The sequence below is a fragment of the Triticum urartu genome, chromosome 5A (assembly GCF_056163025.1).
Source record: "Triticum urartu cultivar PI428250 chromosome 5A, HENAU_Tu73, whole genome shotgun sequence".
Lineage (NCBI taxonomy): Eukaryota > Viridiplantae > Streptophyta > Magnoliopsida > Poales > Poaceae > Triticum > Triticum urartu.
Window position 1 is genome coordinate 53,261,129 of NC_141877.1, and position 21,485 is coordinate 53,282,613.

A 21,485-nucleotide genomic window follows, 5' to 3' on the forward strand; every position below is an offset into this window, starting at 1 on the left:
TTATGCTGTAAGCGTGTGGCCAGCATGGATTGAACAGTGCAATGTTAATCTTTAGCACTACATAGACCAGTAAATATTGTCATTCTTTTAATTGTCTGAACTCTTAAGTGTTGTTAATCTGAATATGCTGATGTAAAGTGTGTTGCCGCGCCTGTCAATCTTTAGGAAAGAACAAATAGAAACATATGGCTTTTTTCAAAAAAATACGTAAGACGATATGCCTCAATATAAACCATGGAGCGTTTATCTTTTAACATCTAGCCAACTCGAGAGCATACACAATTTTCCTTTTTAGTGAACTGCTAGCTTTATTTATATCGATAGTATGCACAATTAGACATGGCAAATAAGGACAACCATTAGTTGTACTATTAACTGTGATTCATATAACTGGAAACAGATCTTAGAATGAATTTTAGAATGTACATATGCAGTTTTATTATGTCTGCTTTAAAATATACCATATGAATTGATGATTAAGATGCTGCCCGCGATTGTTCTACCATCTTCACCGGCTGTCGCACTGTTATGACCGGTTTAGCTTACGGCCATAGAAGGCCCATCGGGCAATCTTAGCTCACAAATTATCTTAGGTTAATTCGTATGCAAGTTATCTAGGTTATAAATATATGTTGTAAGACTCTTTTTGAGATGAAGCAATAAAAATATTATTATCCCTATTGCCCGGCTCTCAAAGGAGCCGGAACCCTAGCCGCCTCTAACCCTAGCCGCCGCCGCCATCTTCCTCCTACGTGACGGCGCCCAGCCGCCGGCGCGCCCGCTCATCGCCTCGCCCCGCTCCATCCTTCCCCTACAACCTACGGAGCAGGTCCGGTAGGATCCCTGGTTGTACCAATTTGGTATCCAGAGACTCGGTTGCGATCATGTCATCATCATCATTCACGCCAACGCTGCCCCGCGGCACCACCGCCCCAATGACCACTGCCGGGTCCCCAACGCCGCCGGCCCCGATCACCTCCGCTCCACTGACCCCTGTCACTTCCGCGCCGCCGACAACCTCCGTCTTCACGCCGGAGGAGATGACCAGCATCCTGCGGGACCTCGTGACGGCCGTCCAGGGCATCTCCCTATACCTGGCCAGCCCGTACACCACCCCGCTGGCTGCGCCCCCTGCCTACAGCCACCCGGCGACGCACTGGCCAATCCAGGCCACGTCTGGCCCGAGCGGACCGCCCCTGCTGCCGTTCCAGGCGGGCTACACCAGCGGGCCTCCACCGCTGCTGCACCTCCAGCAGTCCCCAGCCACGGGCCAGCTCTGGCCGCCGACTTCTACACCGGTTTCCACCACGTTTGGCCGCTACCCACAGCAGACGCAACAGCCGCTGCAGCTCCAGGCGCCACCTCTGCCTAGCGCCGGACTGTCGTCCGCCGCTCCGACCGGCCTGCCAATACACCAGGTCCGGTTTCCACCCTCTCCATCGCCATTACCGGCGTGGGCGGCTGGGTCTTCGCCATTACCGGTCTACACCATGTCTCTAGAACAGCCGACACCGTTCCCGCAGTTCGGCGGGCCATCCGGCTCCGCGGGTCCCTACCTGGAGTACTCTGACCAGGCGCCACCCGCCTCGCTACTCCGCCCCTCAGAGCCCTCTCGACACGGCGCTCCGACGCAGACACCGCCACGGTTCGCCAAGATCGACTTCGCCACCTATGACAGCACGGAGGACCCCCTCAACTGGCTCAACCAATGCGACCAGTTTTTTCGCGGGCAGCGCACCCTCGCATCGGAGCGTACCTGGCTCGCCTCTTACCACCTCCGGGGGGGGGGGGGGGGGCAGATGTGGTATTACGCTCTCGAGCAGGACGAGGGCGCCATGCCCCTTTGGGAGCGCTTCCGCGAGCTCTGCCTCCTTCGCTTTGGGCCGGTCCAGTAGGATCCCTGGTTCTACCACGCACACTGACCACCACGCCGCCTACACGATCATGGCAACCATCCAACACTTAAGCCGCGAGCTCCCCCCATGAGAACCATGGATCCTACCACCAAGACTGCCACCCTGACATCCAAAACCTCGACACCACCCCAACCGAGACTTGCAACCACGACGACCAAAGAGACAAGCGGAAAGGCACCTCCTTGCACACCCTTGGACGGTCCCCCATCTCCGAGACCAACATGGGCTAGCCAGATTTGGCCTCCACCCCCCGCCCTTCCTCGCCCGGGCAAGGGACGAGCTCCTCGGTGGCACATCACGACTATATGAGACGCAAGGATGACTCCGTTGCCTTCCTGGCGACAAAATCATCCCTCAACAATGGACACCAACTAGGAGAGAACCAGCCCTTCAATGTAGCCCTCGTGGCAGTTTCACATCTATTGGGTTGAGGGTGGGTTGATATTTTACAAAACTGCCATGGCAGTTTGTTTAAATTGTGTTTTTTTTCTCCAGAAAACTATTGTAGTCGGATGCATATCTGATGGTTCTGGGGGCGTTCGTCGGGATTGGATACCAGCGAACGTTTGCCAGATATCTTTTGTGAAGTTGAATCACGGGGTGCGGCGCAGATTGGCGGGGGGAGTGGTGCGACCCGGAGACGCGGCAGATTGCATAGTGCGGCTTTCGTTAGTGTGGTATATGGAAATCGTGCGGCTTTCATCAGAAACAAAACGCAGTTTAGCTTCCGAGTTTCGAACGGAAGGATCCGACACGGTATGCGATTTGCAGGCGACACGAGGCCGACACCGGCACCGAGTCGAAAAGGATCTCGCGCGCCCCAGCGTTCGCGTGAATCTATACAAGTATCGACCTCGCGTGAATCTCTCTATGCAAGTTCATCATCATAAATAAAGTAAATCTCCACCTCGATTGCGCTGGTCGCCTGAGCAGCATCGAACTAATTAAGCCCGCGGCACCAATGGACGTGGAGCGCGCCACCTCCACGGCGGTGTTTTGGATGCCGCACTCATTTTTCGGCGGTGTGGCCGTGGGTGCGCCAGCACCCAATCCTTTCGAGTGGCCGCCGCGAGGGCAGAGGCCGGCCCGGCGGGTGGCGGACGTACGATTACGATCCGCCGGTCGTCGTCCCTGCAGCGGCGCCGCCGTCCCGGCGTCGGAGAAGGCCATCGCTGACCTGCCCAAGACCACGGCCGGCGAAGCGAGGGAGAAGGGCTGCTCCGTGTGCATGGAGGCCTTCGAGGAGGACGACAGGCTGAGGAGGATGGAATGCTCCCACGCGTTCCACGAGGACTGCATCTCCATGTGGCTCGGCGTCAGCCACCTCTGCCCGCTCTGCCGCTTCGCGCTGCGTACCCAAGGCCAAGAGGACGACGAGGAGCGTAGATGACTCGCCTAACCCGATTATCTATGGTTTGTGCCCGCCCCTAAACAAAAAATCTACGGTTTGTGCCCCATTGGCTTTTTCCAAGAAAACCAGTCCTGGCAAAAGTATATTCTTCCTAGAAGGACTAGGAGGGTGCCGGTTTTGCTAAAAAAAAAGAGGGTGCCGGCGTTTGTAACCTTTCGTTTTGGACCAAGTGCCACACCCACGCGTGTGAAACAAAGCAGTTTCATTCAGACGTTTTTTTATGGCAAATTTAGTTACCCTAGGATGTCAACTTTAGTTATGAAGCACAGTTAGAGTTGCGTCAAATATTATTGTACAAGGTAGGTTACAATTGGACTTGTAGTTGTATTGTGTTTAGATAGGATTGGAGTCGTGTCCTAGTAGGACACTTATATCCTAGGCCTCTCATATATAACGGGGGTAGACACACGATGTAACATATGCCAACATAATAGCACGGGCACGCGGGGGGAGCCGGCGGCGTGTGCCGGCGCCCGGGCGGCCGGGGTGCGGTATTGTAGCGGTGTCATGGGGAGGAGCGCCCGTAGTCAGGCCTCGGGGATGTAGCCATGATGATGAACCTCGTTAACAAATCTTGGTGTCGTGCTTATATGATTGCTTGGTCCTGGGTAGATCGACGGAGCGCCTCGGATTTATTCTAACAAGTGGTATCATGAGCAAGGTTACGAGAATGTCGTGGTTGTGTTTGATCTAGAGGAAGGAGCGGAAGAATCGAGTTGGTCGCATGCGGCGATGAAAAGATTCGAAGGATATCTGCTCGAGAAGCAATCGGTTTGCAGCAGCAGCTAAGTTCTCGGAGTCGGATCGAGCAGCGATCAGGAGCACCCGCGTGCAGGCAGGCAAGCAGCAGGTGAGGCCACGGACAGGCGTCGGGCAGATCGAACCAGAAGCAGCGGTGGCACGCGCATGCAACACGTGTGGAGCAGCAGATCGAGATGTCATAAGGCGGCGGCATGACGTGTACGAGCAGGGCTGCAGGCAGAGCGCTAGGGCACGTGGTGCGAGGCAAGCGCGTGGAGGCAACGAGAGGCTGGCGTGCGCGGCAGGCTGGACGTGCGGCGATCTGTCGATCGGGCGAGCGTCTGACGGTGCGCGTACGTGCTGTGATTGCTAGCGCTGCCTGGCGGCCCATGACAGGCAAGTCCCATGGTGCGCTGGCGCTGCTGGAAAGCAGAGGCCCGTGCGCCTGGTCGGTTGAGTGTAGGTACGCAGCGGTGCAAGGGTCCGATGTTCATGCACGCAGGTGGTTAGTACGAGGGCGTACGCAGGAAGCTGGATGGAGATCGGAGCTGAGATTTGTTTGGACAAAAAAGTTCGGTTCTGGAAGGTGCTGCAGCGTGATGGAACATGGAATTCACTGGCGACTAGCATGTCGATTTTGAGCATGGAAAAGAAAAGAACAAGAAAATTAGAAGTCACGTAGTGCTATGGTTGTGGAGCGGATGTAGTAATGGAATTGCTTGAGTTGGTTGCACACATACACGAGACTACAAGGACTACTTTTGGGGTTTTTTGTTTCACATGCTAAGGAGATCTCGGCATGGCAGTAGTGATGTTGTTTGGCTAGCAGTCAAAGGAGGACCGAAGAGGGCGACATGCGTATAAGGTTCGGAGGAGTCTGGAATGTGTCGTGACAGAATCATGCAAACACAGGGCATCAAGCAATGCACGGAGATGTGCGGGCGGACACGACGCAGGGTGGTGCATGGTTGCAGTCAGATTATTTCGACTGGGTCAGACTGGACAGTCTGATGGATCGACGTGGATGTCGGTCAAAGCAGAAGACGGTGGTGATTTCAGCGACGACGACATAGGAGCGTGATACTGATGGTGGCCGACTTCTGGGGCGTGGAAACACGTGGTGCAGGCCTGAGGGCTTGTGCGGCTTCGACAGACTATGGCGCGGGGTTGATTCAAGACGGTGCACATGAGAGCTTGGAGTCGACAGGGCGCGGGAGGGTGGCACGTACAACCACCATGGAGTCATGTTGAAGGTGGAGCTGGAGTCTGATGGATGACTTCACTCTGTGCTGATGGAGGGGCTACGGCGTAAGGATCCGGAGAATCGTAGCCTATTTCAGCGGGAAGGCGAGAGACACGTGGGTCGGACTGGGTACCAGTGGTCTGATGGAGACGTGATACTCGGCATCAGTCGGTGATGATCGGTGGTTCTCTGCAGTGGGGGTTGAGGCAGTGTGGGCTAGCTACCCGGGAGACTCGACCAGGACAGTAAAGGCTCGACGCGGTGATAGCGGCGAGGCGTGCGGTAAGCACGGGACACAGCGACAGGCCAAGGCACTGGTGGTCAGACATGTGGTCAGACAAATTGTGCAGGGGGTGCTGAAGCAGTGTTGACGAGTACCGGATTCAAGTTGGTGACTGGGTCTATCGGTGCTAGTTGATGGACAAGAGTTGACCGTGGAGAATCTGAGAAAGTGGCGGGAAATCTAAAATTGTCAAAATCTGAGAGAGTACATGGCCATATATTTTGTGGTGTTCAGTGCACATGGCAAAGTGCAGATGATAAGGCAGAAGGAGGACGCAGTGCTATAGCGGTGGGACATGTCAGAGACTATCCGGAAGAAGGGTGAGACAACTGCGAATTTGACTCAGGGTGACATAGGGCGACGGTGAAATTCCTTCAAGTTTCAGACAAGCGGTCAAGAAAGAGCGGTGATGTTGAGTTCAGGTAACTCTTATGTGTGGCGTCCAATATGTGAGTTGTTTACTTTCACGCAGATTAATGATCAGTGTGTGATGGCGTTGAACGGATTCTTCGGAAGTTGGGAGTACAACGTAGAGGAATGAGAAACTTAATTTTGCTCAAGTATTGACTGTGAAGAAGACGAGAATGGACTACAGTTGCAGGTGGAGTCACATGGAGTCTGGGAGTAGCAGCGGTGCTCATGGTGTATCTCAAGTCCAATGTACATGGAGGTTCGACGCAAGGACGAATTCAGGTGGTGAAGAATATTCGCCAAGGTGGAGTTTGTTAGAGTTGCGTCAAATATTATTGTACAAGGTAGGTTACAGTTGGACTTGTAGTTGTATTGTGTTCAGATAGGATTGGAGTCGTGTCCTAGTAGGACACTTATATCCTAGGCCTCTCATATATAGCGGGGGTAAACACACGATGTAATCTATGCCAACATAATAGCACGGGCACGCGGGGGGAGCCGGCGGCGCGTGCCGGCGCCCGGGCGGCCGGGGTGCGGTATTGTAGCGGTGTCATGGGGAAGAGCGCCTGTAGTCAGGCTCCGGGGATGTAGCCATGATGGTGAACCTCGTTAACAAATCTCGATGTCGTGCTTATGTGATTGCTTGGTCCTGGGTAAATCGACGGAGCGTCTCGGATTTATTCTAACAAGCACGACAACTTTTTGTTTGGATGAAATTTTTTAGTTTTTTTAAGTTTTTTTCGGATGGCTTGTAAAAAAAACGTCAGACGGTGCTTATCATTTTGATTCGTTTTTCTCTTCTTTATAATCACTATACTTGGCCATTCATCGGGCCGGGCCTGGCCAAGCCCGAGGTAGAAAACTCAGGCCCGGACCCGGCCTGGCCGTCAGGCCTACTTTTCGGGCCCAAGCCCAACCCGCCACTACAAAGGCCCGTCGGGCCTCGAGCCGGGCCTCTTCAGTAAATCGCAAAAAAAACAGTTCCGGGCTTGGCCTTCAGGCTTAAAACCTAGGCGCAGGCTCACCCTGGGAGCAACGTCGGGCTAGGCCGGGTCGGGCTTTTTCGGGCCGGGCTGCCCATGTCCAAGACTAATTATCATCTTGTTTATCATGTAATTTGGGACCTCCTAGTTTGTGCACGGATCGGTAGATAGGCTACTATCGCGCACCCCCCAACCCATGTGCAGGGAGGGCGCCTTGTTTCTCTTTCTTTTGCTTCATTAAAATATGTTTGGGATTCCAAACAAAAATCGAATTCCAAATTTTTATCATAAACTAGAAAAATGTTTGCAAGTCCGAAAAGTATATTTACGAATTCAAAAAATGTTCTCCAATTTTTAAAAGTTGTCGAATTCAAATAATGTGCATGATTACAAAAAAAATATTTGTGAATTCAGAAATGTTAATGAATTTTTATAAAAGAATTATAAAATTCATAAAAATGTTCATGGGTTCAAAAACTAACGAGAGTTTAGCAAATTTTCATGAATTTCAAAAAAGGTTCGTGAATCCAAAAAAATGTTATGACTTTTAAAAGTAAACAGGAAAATTTAAAAAATGTTTAAGATTTTGAAAAATATATTTGTGAATTTGAAAATTGTTCATGAACTGCAAGTAATTATTTGGGAAATTAAAAAAACCATGGGTTCAAAAATGTTGACAAATTTAAAAACATTCTTAAGTTTTAAAGAAAGTCCAAGAATTTTAAAAAGAAAAATAAAACAAGAAGAAGATAAAAACACAAAAGAAAATAAAAATACCAAAAAAATTAAAACACTAAATGTGTCCGGATGCTATTATTTAGTAGGTCCACGAATAACTGCAAAACGATTCTGAAGCTCCACATCCTTTCTAACTGCTTCTTGTGTTTAGGAAAAATGAGACTTTTTCTGACCAACTGGCTCAGAGATGGTATTGACAAAGGTGACCCACGGAGGATAGATTCCGTCAACCAGATAGTAGCCCATGTTGTAGTCATGCCCCACTATTAGGGAAAACCCTAGCAGTAGCGCTGGTTTTGTGCTCACTAGTAGCGCGGGTAGGCGCGCTACTAATAAGGCGCTACAACTATTGCTTAGCAGGCACGCGTTACTGCTAGGACAAATAGCTGCAGCGTTTGTTTACTCCCACGCTACTGCTAATGTAACTACTGGCTGCGTGTTTTCTCTCCATCGCTACTAGTATTCTTTTTTTTATTTTTTTATTTTTAGTGTATTTATGCGCCATCGTACAAATATTGGTACAATACCAGTTATGAGGTTTACATCATTATGTCAATAAGAGTGTTTCAAATGAAGGTGGATTAGGTTCAAGTGGAGGCAATATGTGGTGCATGTCAAAAGTATACTACTAATCCAAACTTGATCTAGTTTGGACTAGTAGTACTTTCGATATGCACCACATGTTGCCTCCACTTGAATCTAATCCGCCAGCACAAGCTATATAATCATCATCATAGTCATTACCACCAACAGTATTTATTTAATCACCACTAACACTAGCTAATAATAATCATCATAGTCATTACCACCAACACTAGCTATTTTATCATCATAGTAATAGTGTAGCATATCATCCTCAAACTCATTTCTAGCTAGCTAATCACTCCTGCTGCTCTCTCTTAAGTAAAATAACATAAAACATGTGTAGCTCTCCTCCTTGATCAAGTTGGAGCATGCAGATGAACCTGTCTCCTAATCGTGGGTAGCGCATCTGTTTGCTGCCCCCTAGTACTTCTCTGTGCTTCTCCATCACACATTTGGTCCAGTCTTGCACTATTAAGCATCCGTCGCTAATCTTGAATGCACTAAAGTAATCTGTAGGATATCTTGGCCGTAAGCTAATAATGCTCATGGTACCTTTAGTCTCGATCCCATAAGGCACAACATTCATCGGGAGTCCCTGTTGAAGAACATCGTATGGTAACATACTTAGCAATGAAGTTAACTTCAAAAATAATGTATGGAAAAGATGCACCGAGGACAAATAGTAAAAATCTTACCATCCTTCCTAAATAGATGTGACCGTAGTTCATTACGAACACTATTGGTCGCACGTTTTCAGTACTAACATTTCGAAGTGCAGGAAGAAAATTTGTCTTGACAGTATCAAGATCCTCAAGCCATGAAACATGATGACTTAACTCCTCGCAGTTTAGTTCAGCCTCGGGACAGTAGTAGGTCCTGTCTACCAAGCGATGGACATGTTTGCTTGCACCGAAATAAGCTGACAATACAAATTAGTTGTCAACTATTTTTGAATAAACAATATCAAAGACATAAATATGGTTGAGAAACTTACATAATGGTATAACTGGAGGCGTCTGTACATCGACCCAGATATCGGTATTACCTTCAATATCATCTTCCGGACGAATATCAAAGGTGATAACCATATCAGGCTCAAATGCATAAGTCTTGCATAGTGCTCGCCATGTTTTGCATCCAAAATAGGTGCAGTCGTCTGAATTGTACAATTTTGCGTGGAAAATATAACCATGCTTGGTCTTCAAGTAAACTTTCTTTTCCTCCATAGTACGACTGAAACATATCTTATCCAATACAAAAACTCTTGCATGGCAGGGGATACGCTAGTAGAATAGTAAAAAAAGACTTGTCATGCTTAATGTCATGCTTAAATTATAAGTTGAAGCAAATGAAGCAAATATCATGCTTAATTACGAAAAAAGACTTGTCGTTGTGACTTACTGTATCCACTTCGAAGTTCTCGTCCAGCTTGATGCTGAAGCACCTATCATCATCTAGGAAGATTCCATCGCACAGGCCGCGCTTGTCTTCGCAGTATTTGCAAATACCAAAATCCTTTTCGTCGTCAGACATTTCCTATGTTCATAGTTAAAACATTAATTGAAAATTGATCGAAGACAACTAGCAGGATACTCAACACACAAATCCGGGGCACTCGATATTTCCTACATATTCTGGCACAAGTCATGCCAAAATTCACGGAAAAATCCGACATGACCTTTGCTAAAATAGGACATATCGAGCGCCTGAAATTTGCCGGAACGGAAATGAATCAACACTCCGGCAAAACATAGGCCACTCAGAGGTGTAACCTGCAAACATGACCGGCCACTTGGGCAAGCACATATTCTATTTGAGCAATACAAGATATACATTTCAAAATCTCTACTCCTAATGTCTCAGTTGGTAGGTCGCGTTCCGGGTTTTATTTTCGTCCTACCTCATCCGGTCTTTTTTGGTACTTCTTTGGTACTTCCTCCCACCTCCCTCTCAGCCGCGAAAAACCAAGGAAAACCCCGCGATCGAGTCCCGCACACGCCCAACCTCCCGTCTCACGCTAAGCCGCATAGAACCAAAAAAAAAACCTCAAGACGAGTCCCCCGCCCGCCCCCACGCACTCCAGGCCCTAACATCCCGTCGCACCAAGACAGACGAACCAAAAAAATCTACGAATAGTCCGCCGGTTATTTTTCGCTGGTTTTTATTTTGCCTCATCACTTTCGTTGGTTTTATTTCACTGATTTTATTTCGTCTCCCTCCCACCTGTCTTTTCGCTTCACCACCCACATAAACCCATCAGATTAGTTACCATAAAGAAAATCGCAATCAATCAAGTATTGATGATCAGATTAGTTACCATATAAAAAATAAATCGCAATCAATCAAGTATTGATGGGATATTTCCTTATATTGATGTGATTTCCCCTTTTTTATCATCAATCGTCTCTACTGCCTAAAAAATGCGTAGCTTTCCTTTTCGCTTCACCACCCACATAAACCCATCAGATTAGTTACCATATAAAAAATAAATCGCAATCAATCAAGTATTGATGATCGGATTAGTTACCGTATAAAAAATAAATCGCAATCAATCAAGTATTGATGGGATATTTCCTTATATTGATGTGATTTTCCCTTTCTTATCATCAATCATCTCTACTGACTAAAAAAATGCGTAGCTTTCCTTTTGGCTTCACCACCCACATAAACCCATCAGATTAGTTACCATATAAAAAATAAATCACAATCAATCAAGTATTGATGATCAGATTAGTTACCATATAAAAAATAAATCGCAATCAATCAAGTATTGATGGGATATTTTCTTATATTGATGTGATTTTGCGTAGCTTTCCTTTTCCTGCCAACCGACCGCGTCCCGTCTCCCTACATCCGCCCTTGTTGCTCTGCCTCCCGCACGAAAAAAACCCTCTCGTTTGACCTCCCCCAAACCCCGCATGATGGAAAAACCCAGCCGCCTGCTTCCCCTCCTCTCGACCGCTCCATACGTCCAGATCGCGGCCCCATCCCCATCCTCCTCTCACGTCACGGCGGCAGATGGACTGCCGCCACCACCCTCCTACTCTCTCGCCGTCGCCGTCCTCCCGCTCGCTCGCCGCCGCCGTCGCCACCAATCCCGGCGAAGGCACAGTTGCTGCTATGTCGCCTCCTTTCCCCATCCAAGCCTGACCATGGCAACGGCGCCCTCTCATGTGTCCCGCGGTGAGGTTTGGGGAGGCGCGACCACAATCCAGTAGGGATCTCACCGCGGACCCGTCCGCTGGGATGGGTGTTGCCTCCGTTGCGAATGGGATCGAAGGGAGGGACTACTTCGTCGTCAAGGTCGGCGAGGCAGCGGCCGATTGGGAGCCCGGTTGTGACGTGGCCCCGTTGCAACGCACGGGCATTCTTCTAGTATCTTATAGGACTCAAATTAGCATGCATTCAATAAGCAAAAGTAAATCATCTCATGCGTCCGTACATCGTCGAATATTATCACTAATACATCCCCAATAGTGTCATACATATAACATCACTAATACAACTAAAACCCTAGCACACGACAGGTATCGGCGCGGGCGGTGGACACCCACAGAGAAGGAACCATCACGGGATCATAGCTCCAGTGAGATCTCTGGAGAACCTGTCAGGTATTGGAGAACCTGTGCTCCAACGCAAACAAGTAGCGACGGACGTGCGCGTCCTCCTCACTGACACGGTGACGCACCACCTCCGCGGGGTCCTCGAGCCTCTGGACCGTCACTGGCCCACGCGACCGCCACCAAAGAAGGTTCGGGTCAACGACAGGCTGGCTCCTCACCAACCTGCGCCCCCCGGTAGGTAGCGCCTCCCAGTACCACCCAAGCGGAGCCCAGTCCCGGACATGGCCCATCTGGTCAAGCAGGTGTCATCCTCCGCCGACTCGACGACGAGGATGCGAGATAGGCATCGTCCACGTCGATGCGGGAAAAATTGCTTTAACTAAAAAAATAGCAACAAGTTCTTACTAACTGATATTGACCGAACCCCGTTGGCGAGATCCGGTCTGTTGTTGCGGCCCGACCTTTCACGACACTCCACCTTCAGCAGTAGTAACCTCTCGCCCGCGCACGCGATGTACGCGAAATAGAGGGATTGAACCTTACGGTCCAGCACGAGAAAACCAATCTCGACGACGGCACTCACGCGCAAAATAATTTCCACGAAGAGAAATCGCAACAAAGAGGTTTTCTAAAGCTTCCTCCAAAACCTAGGGATTTTTAGACAGCTTCCCTCAAAACTCGATACGGGTGTCTACCCTAAAAACACATCATGTTTATTATCGAAATATAACCTGCCTTTCACATGGACGCACCTGGCTTTATATAATAGCCGATCAAACCTAGACTTAGAAAACAAGAAAACACACTATGCGTAAACAAACTGGACAACTCTATATTTGCCTTTTACATCTCGGCAGAATTTTATTATATAAACTAAAATCTGGTACGCCATGTTGATCTGATTTGATGGAGGTGGACCCCAGCCCAAGTCGCACAAAGAAAATATATCACGTAACAATTTAGAAGTCTTCCCTCGAGCAAACTCTTTACATGGCAGAAATAGAAATAGTATACAATTACTGCTCCTCCTTTTCCGTTTGAATCAACGTGATGAGATCTTCTCGTAATACTCAAACTGAAATCCTTCCAAAGTATCTCCATCGACGTGTCTCGCCATGTTAGCTCCACCATCTTAAGGCTTCAAGTTTCTTATGCATGCATGGCTGTACGCACATGTACCTCTCCCACGTAATGCATGCACGTCCAACATCTTATTTCCTTCTTTCTTAAACGAGCGCGTCCCTGTCAATACCATAGTATGCATGCATGTGACTTCAACAAATTCTGCAATCTTTTTTGTGTACTGTTTATCAACGGCAGTATAGTTTGGCACATATACATCTTTAACAGTAACTAATGGAACAACGATAACTTGATCCGGGTGGGTAGCTTGTACGTCGTCGTTGTCATTGGTCCGACTACAATTGAAACTAGCCGTATCACTAATTAGTTCTACTAATTCAATTAGTTTTTATTAAAAATAAACTTACTATAAATAAAAATAAACTATACGTAATTAGTACCTAGTTCTTACTAACTAATTAATACCTAGGACCTACTGCCCTAATTACCATCTAATTTGATGAAGCTAGGGGTGGAAAGTGGTAGCGGATATTCCAATTATCCAACTATAAAGTGAAATAAGTGGTCAAATTTTACTCGTTTTATGATTCATCTTAGAAATTTGATTCGTTTTCACCCTTACATGAACCCTAACTCATTTGAGCCGCATCCGCATCTGATTCGTTTCCACCCTTACATGAACCCTAACTAATTTGATGCAACTAAAATATAAAGAAACCCTAGGCAGAGGTAGGGGAGAGGGAGGAGCAGGCGAGCTCACCTCGGGTGCCTGCGACGAGGGAGGGGCAGGCGGCGTCGAGGTCGGGGTCGGGGCTCAGGCGCGCGGCGGATGGCGGCGTCGAGGTCGGGGTCGGGGGCGGCGTTGAATCTGGGGTCGGGGGCGGCGTAGAGGGTGTGCGGAGAGCGCGCGGCGGCCGATGGGCGACAACGGCGACGAGAGTGGAGAGCTGGATTTGGGGGAAGTGGCCGTGGGGAAGGACGAACCCCGTGGTTAAGTCGGAAGTAGCAGTAGCGCGTTCTAGAAAGCACGCTACTGCTACGTTAGCTACAGCGCGTTCTGGGATACACGCTACTGCTACTCCTTTCTATTTTTTCCCCTTTTTATTTAGTTTTCTTCATATTTTATTTTTTTCTTTCACCTTATTCTATTTCTTTCATTTTCAGTTACCTTTCTATTTGCTTTCTATTTAATTTTATATCCTTTAGCAGTATCGAGTTTAGATTAAAACGCGCTGCTACAAAGAAAGTAGCGGTAGCACGGTTCGATATAGGTCGCTACTACTATGTGTAGCCTATCGGCTAAGCCGTGGGAATTTTAGTAGTAACGTGTTTAGAACATGACGCGCTACTGCTAAAACTTTATCTGCAGCGCGGTTTGCACAGGCGTGCTACTGCTACTTAGCACTAGCGTGCTTCTTTGACCCGTGCTACTGCTAAAGTTCTGTGTATAAGATTTTCCCTAGTAGTGCCCATTGGAAGTATAGTTGCACTCAGGAGCTTTTCTTTCAGTCAGCCTAACAAACAAGGAGATTGCTGCAGCACGTTTATGTCACTGTGTGACCCGTGCATGCCAAAGAAGGTGTGTTAAATCCAGAGATCCTCTTATGCAACTGCTTCAAGAATGATGGTGCACTTCTTAGCATGGACAGTTCTTCCATGTCCAATGTGTGCACTTAAGAGATCCAAGCAACCCTCTTTGCTTCAGACATTGCCAAGAGCCTGTTAGTGTCTGCGACAGTTGGTTCTTTCAAGTACTGTGGTGGTCCAAACACAGAGATCATGGTAGTAGCAAATCTGACCATCCCATCTTCGCATGTGCTCTTAGATATCCGGAGGTACTCGTCCCAGAAATCTGCAGTCGTTCCATATGCAAGAATCCGCAATGCGGTCATGCACTCCTGATAACCAGAGAATCCAATTCTTTTAGCAACATCGTTCTTCAAGATGAAGTAGTCGCCAAAGGACCAGCCGCCATGGTAAAGGCGATCGAAGACATTTTTTCGCATCCGAAAGTAGTCATTCATCAGCGTCAAATGGCCCCATGCCCTGTCTCAATTGAGCACTCGATGAACCTTGATCAACCCCTTGAACTTGAGAACATGCGCTTCTGCTTGCTCCGCGTCTACAAGGACTACCTGCATCATAGCCGTTTCATCCATGGCCCAGCGGCGGAGCACAAGCCGCGTGGATGCCTGCTCTAGCTTTCGAGGTTGCAGAGGTCACATAGTTTCGGCAGGGGCTTGGTGGCATTGGTGTCAAGCTCGGGTCGGTGTATTTTTCTTTCTCGCCTGGCGTTCCTTCGTGCAAAGGTTAGCGTTACATTATCTTTTCAGTTTTTCTAGGTCAGTGTATACATGACTTGTATTATAATCTTTATGATATAAATGAGACACGTATTATCATGCAAAATAAATAAATAATTAAATATTGAATCCTAATAGCATGTGAGATGAAATATATTTTTGCAGCCAAAGAACATTCTGATTTCTAAATATCCTACCAATTGTACTTGAGAGTGGAGTGACACTCTACCTAATATTCTCATGTAAGCACGTGGCCATCATAGATTGAACATGTCCGTTTCATGCAATGTAATGTTAATCTTTACAGGTATTCCAACATAGCACCCCCACAAGTCTAAAGAGAAGCCCTCATGTGAACTCTCATCTAGGGTTTCCTTACCTTTCGCTCGTGCCGTTGTCGATCCGCCTGGTCTCCAATGGTCCTTGGACCATGGAGGCGCGGTGGATCTCGGTCCTTGCCGGCAGGAGGGCTTCATTTTTAGGTGTTTTTCTGAATTTTGTTAGGATTTGTGCCATGCTCAAGACGATGAGGTGGCGACGACTTTTAGAAGATGGAATAAGGCCCTCCCCGCCTAGACCCCATCCCCATGATGTTTCAAGTGTCGTTGGAAGGCGTGTGAAGGTTTGCCTCCGACGGACGTCGTGGGATCGGCTCGGCGTTTGTCTTCGGTGGATCTGACTAGATCCGGTCTTTTTCGTCTACGTTTGTGTGTCTGCAGGTTGGATCCTTCTGGTCTATGCTTCTCTTCATCGACGACGGGTGCCGTTCTGGTGCGCTGGTCCTACGGAGTCTTAGCACAACGAATTTCTGACTATCTACTATAATAATGTCTGCCCAGCTCTGCCGAGGGAGGGGCGATGACGGCGGTGCACCTTCGGCTCGCTCCAGTGCTTGTAGTGGTCGCTAGGTAGTGTACGGACCTAGATGTAAATTTTACTTCTAGTGTTCTTTGTACTACCTTAGAAGTTGATGAATAGATCGGAAGTTTTCTCGCAAAATGAAAAAACTAACGTTAATATTTAGCACCACCTAGACCAGTAAATGTTGTCCAGTTTTTTTTTAACTCTCTAATGTTGGTAATCTAAATATGCTGATGTAACGAGTGTAGCAGCAAGCCGCACCCGTCAATCTTGAGGACAATAGGAATGCTTTTAACGATAAAAGTATGTAAGACAATACGCCTCGACCTTAACCATGGAGCATTTATCTTTTAACATCTAGCTAATACGAGAGCGTACACCATTTTCTATTTTGTTACAACTGACAGATTTATTCGTATCAATAGTATGCACAATTAGACATGTCAAATACTAACAACAAACATTAGATGTATCATTAACCGTGATTCATATAATTTGAAACACATAAAATATATGAGTTGATGATTAAGATACTGCCCACGGACCGCTGTGATAGTTGAATAAACTCTCCATAATGGGTGGAGGCGAATTTTTTGTGTCCCTAATGCCTGATGGTACATTGAGAAAATATGCTAATACTGAATTTGAAAAGGTACATGATAACACGTAGTAAAATATTTTCACACAGATGCTAGTTTTAGGAGAATTGTGAAACAATGCTTACAGTTGTTAATAATTACCATTGCAAACAATCAAATTATTAGAATACCACCTTAGCCATGCATGTCAATGAGTCTATACCACTGCCATTCCCTTCGGTTTGGAATTCAATCAGTCAGGAGTTTCGAATTAATACCACTTTGGTTTTACATCATCATGCTTTTGCTGGAAGATGCAAGTCCTTGCTATTGCTTTCCAACATGTCAAGGACTTCGCTCATAGACGGTCGATTTGTGGGTGTTAACTGTATGGACCAGAGTCCAACTAGAGTCATCTTCCTCACCAGCTCCGTGACATCGTTACTAGTAATTTCGTCGATGGTGCCACAGAACTCATCCAAGTTGTCATATACCCATTGAGGGAAATACATGGCGCTACTTTCGGTACTAACACTGATTTGTTTCCTTGCTCCAACCATCTCAAAAACCACCATCCCACAACGGCACACATCCGACTTGCTGCTCACCACTCCGTACTGTCTTGAAAACACCTCAGGTGCTATGTACCCTACAGTTCCTCTTGCTCCACCTATAGAGATTTTACTATCCTTCTGCTGGCACAGTTTTGCTAATCCAAAATCAGACATCTTTGGACAAAAGTCTCTATCCAGCAGAAAGTTTTGAGGTTTAATATTGAAATGCACGATGCGACTATTATACCCACGATGAAGGTACTCAAGGCATCGATCAATGCCAAGAACAATGTTAAAGAGTATTTCCCAGCTTAGTGTGTTCGGATCTTGAGCAGAGTTGTTGGCAAAAGTGTATCTCTCAAGTGAGACATTGGTCATGTACCCGTAGATGAGAGCTTGTTCCAAACCTTGCAAACAGAACCCTAAGAGCATCTCTAGCAGATACCGTAAAAGTCTGGCAAACTACGTTTTATGGGGCGGGCCAAAAACCGGCCTGATTAGATCCACTAAAAAAGGCCTGCCCCATAAATTTTTTAGAGGAGGCCCGTAAACCGCCGCTGTTTCCTCCATATATGTGGGCGCCGATGCAGTTTAGGGTTCCCGTCCCACAAATCCCCCACCCTCCTCACCCGCAAAGCTCCTCCCTCCAGCGTTAAATTGCTTCTCCTCCAGCCACCTTTTCCTTTGCATTTCTCCGTCGGATCTTGTCGGAGATGTCGTCCATGGGTTCCGGGCATGGCGGCGGCGGGGGTTTCGGCCGCCGTGGTGGCATTGGGTGCCGCGATGTGTTCGCTGGATGAAACAACGACGAGGCCGGCAACTCCTCCCTCCGCCCACCTGTGTCGGACAGGCAAAGGGAGGCGGCGCGCACCCGCGGCGTGAAATCTTGCAGCGCCGGATCGCGAGCTTGGGCGAATTTCCGTCGCCTCGGCAACCCCTCCAACACCATAGGGCGGCCGAGCGCACATGGTTTGAGGCGAAGCAGGCTGCCGCAACTGGAGATGCAGTTGCGGCCGCGCGCGTGCCGGTGCTCCAGGAGGAGTTCCAGTTCGCGGCAACCCTCTCCGGCACGCTCATCTACCACACCCTCCACGGCAACGAGCCCCGCGACAGCAGCGACAGTGACTCCGACGATGAGTAGATCTGCTATGTGTGTTTAATTTCGGTTTGTATTAAAAACTCCCCTATGCTATGCGTGTGATGAACATCCCTATGCTATGATATGCTTGTGATGAACTCCGGCGAGATATTTTAGCGTGGACTAGTATGTATAAATTTGCAGGATCTATTCTGGCTGCGCGCTGGTGTCCTGCTAAAAGTGTTTACGGGATATCGTAAACAATTTTTCCGGGACGACGGGTTGCGGGATCTACTAGAGATGCTCTAAGAGGGTGACGACATTGACATGAGAGGTTCTACTAATGCTAGCAACCTCATTCATGAATTCCTTCCCATCACCCTAGGTGTCCTTGAGCATCTTCACTGCTATCTCACGGCCATCAGGGAGTTTGCCTCTGTAGACAACTCCAAAGCTGCCTTGGCCAAGCTTGTGAGCTAAAGAGTTGGTCGTTCTTCTCACCTCTGGATAAATATATCTTTTGGGGTGTGAAGTTCCTTGCTTTTGCAGGAAAGATTCCATCCTTGGTGTGTTCTTTGACCCCCATTGGCAGGGAGAAATACCTTAGTATTTCTTCCACAGAAAGAATATGAGGAGAAACAAACATACCCCAACTAGGCTTGAGGTGCTGGCAATTACATCTGAAAAGACATCAGAAACGAGAAATAAGTACTCCATATAAGATTTTTGCTAAGCGATAAAGGTTGGAGTTTTCTTCTTCTTGAATTGTCATGGTTGTTAGTAACATCTTGTGTTCGATCTTATCCGCTCATTCATCAACGGTACACTTGACAATGTAAAATATTCCATGGCTTGGTGAACCATTTTTCAACATTTCTTTTTTTTACAACCACTTAGCACACCATGTTTTGATACGTCCACATTATGACATTTGTTGATTAGTTTGGACAAAAAAGGGATACATGGCTTCTATGCTTCTTATTTCCACGTAAACCACACTATTAAAATGCAGTCCCTCTATTTTTATTTACTCCGCATATTAGTTTTATTTTAAACCAAATTTTATAATGTTTGACCAAGTTTATTGTAAACAACATGAACATTTACAATCATAAATATTTTTTCCCGTGAATACACATATTGCCTATCATTTCATTGATAGAGGTGATGTGAAAATATATTCAATGATGAATCTTTTTTGTGGGTTATTCAATGATGAATCTAATGAGATTGATTTGGTATTGTACATGCTAATATTTTTCTTTCTATAGAATCGTTCAAAGTTACAAAGTTTGACTTAAGACAAAGTTAATATGCAGAATAAATAAAAACAGAAGGAGTATATTCCAAACAACCAAATTTCATCAAAGTATATTGGAACTAATTTCCACACCAACTCGCGCGGGGTATATCTAGTTCTATAAATAATTGTATTGCCACATTTATCTTTGTGGACAATATTACAGTGGTGTAGAATAGTAGGAAATGCTATTTTTCCCGATATGAATAACCAATTTAGCCAATGGAGATTCAGCAGGCCACTCTGCTACTCCCTATGTTATATTTCATACAATTTTTGACATACGGTTTATTACATTGATTAAAGGGCGACGCTACGCGTCGACCGGCGGATAGCACAAAAAAATTGACTGCCTCCGGGCAGTTTGACTGATGCAAAAACAGCCGTCGGATCTTCCTAAAAATGCCCGTCATGAATTGCAACAAGCAGATTGGGGGGAGGGACAGAACCGTCAGATCGGCCGGGTGAAGGAAATCATTTTGTTGATTAAATTGTCGATCTAGCGATACTACTACATTCATTCAGCAACAAACATAATTGTTACTGTGATTGGTATATATTTCCTGTCAATGTCATTCAAAGTAGAAGATGAAGTTTGCGTCGTACCTATGCTCTTGTTCGCTATACAAATTTATTAATTAAATATCTAAAATATACCAAATAATGAAACCTACAAGTTCAAACCATTTTTCCTACAATACCAGGTCATACAAAAATAACACACTTAAATTTCTAAAAACAAAATGCAAAAAACCAAATTACCTACTTCCTCCATTCTCAAATATAAGTCTTTCTAGAGATTCCAACAAGTGACTGCATAGGAGTAAAATGAGTGAATCTACACTCTAAAATACATCTACATACATTCGTATGTTGTAGTTCATGTGAAATGTCTAAAAAAGACTTTATATTTAAAAACAGGGGGAGTACATATTTAAACATTCACGGGCGACCCTAAGTCTCCTCTCCCACTGGTATACCTTCCAACAAGGCTACGATGTGCCAAATCAATGGGCGAATTACTAGTGGCGGCCATGTATTACGACGCACCAGTGTTGCTCTAACTATTGATGGCGGGTGCAATGGTAGACCCTTGTTGCACCTGCCACTAATATGTGCCTAAAATAGTATTGGCAGGGTCCTGAGCCAGCTAGCCACTAATATGACCCATCTATAAGTAGTTTTAATTAAGTAGTGTCAACATCATCATGAAAAACTTGGATCTCTGGTCACACCGGCTATACAAGCAGCTAGCTTTATCGTTACGCCTCTGCCTATTTGCACATGCAAACGTGCTCGTGTAATCCTTCATATAAGAGCACCTATAGCTGGGTCCATTAAATCTTTCTCAAATGTTTGCGCACGTGCCTGATCGATTGGACGTGAGTAAGAAAAAAAAAAGTGACTCAACCGGACCTTTCACATCATCCTTACACATTTGGGTTGTCGGCGAACCCTCATATTCAGACCATATATGAGGAGGCCATGAGGGTTTGTGGACGCGGCCCACCTCGGACTACCTTTTCTCTCTTTTTTTTCTTTCTTTCTCTTCACTTTCATAAATCACATGCATGTGATTGAATATATAAAAGAGAAAATGAGAAGTATAGCTGCGTGCATGAACAAATAGGGACTCAAAACATGCATGTCTGAGTACTGATCAGACGCGACCATAAATGTTTGAAGGGCCCTAATCGTCATGCACTGCATTGCAGTATGAGTAAAAAGAAATGCGGAGGCTTCACTAAAAATGATTTCCCTAGAGTATTTCGATGGATGGTCATACAGGGTCATGCGGAGGTGATGGCAGGCCTACATTATTTTGTTTGCAATACAGCTGTTGCTCATGTCGGG

General features: G+C 46.7%; 2 pseudogenes; one reads left to right on the plus strand and one right to left on the minus strand.

Annotated features, from left to right (window-relative positions):
• Nucleotides 1–2,704: 2,704 nt before the first annotated feature.
• LOC147967978 (uncharacterized) lies at nt 2,705–4,526 on the plus strand (annotated as a pseudogene).
• Nucleotides 4,527–16,995: 12,469 nt separating this feature from the next.
• LOC125506747 (LEAF RUST 10 DISEASE-RESISTANCE LOCUS RECEPTOR-LIKE PROTEIN KINASE-like 2.4 pseudogene) lies at nt 16,996–19,048 on the minus strand (annotated as a pseudogene).
• Nucleotides 19,049–21,485: the final 2,437 nt, after the last annotated feature.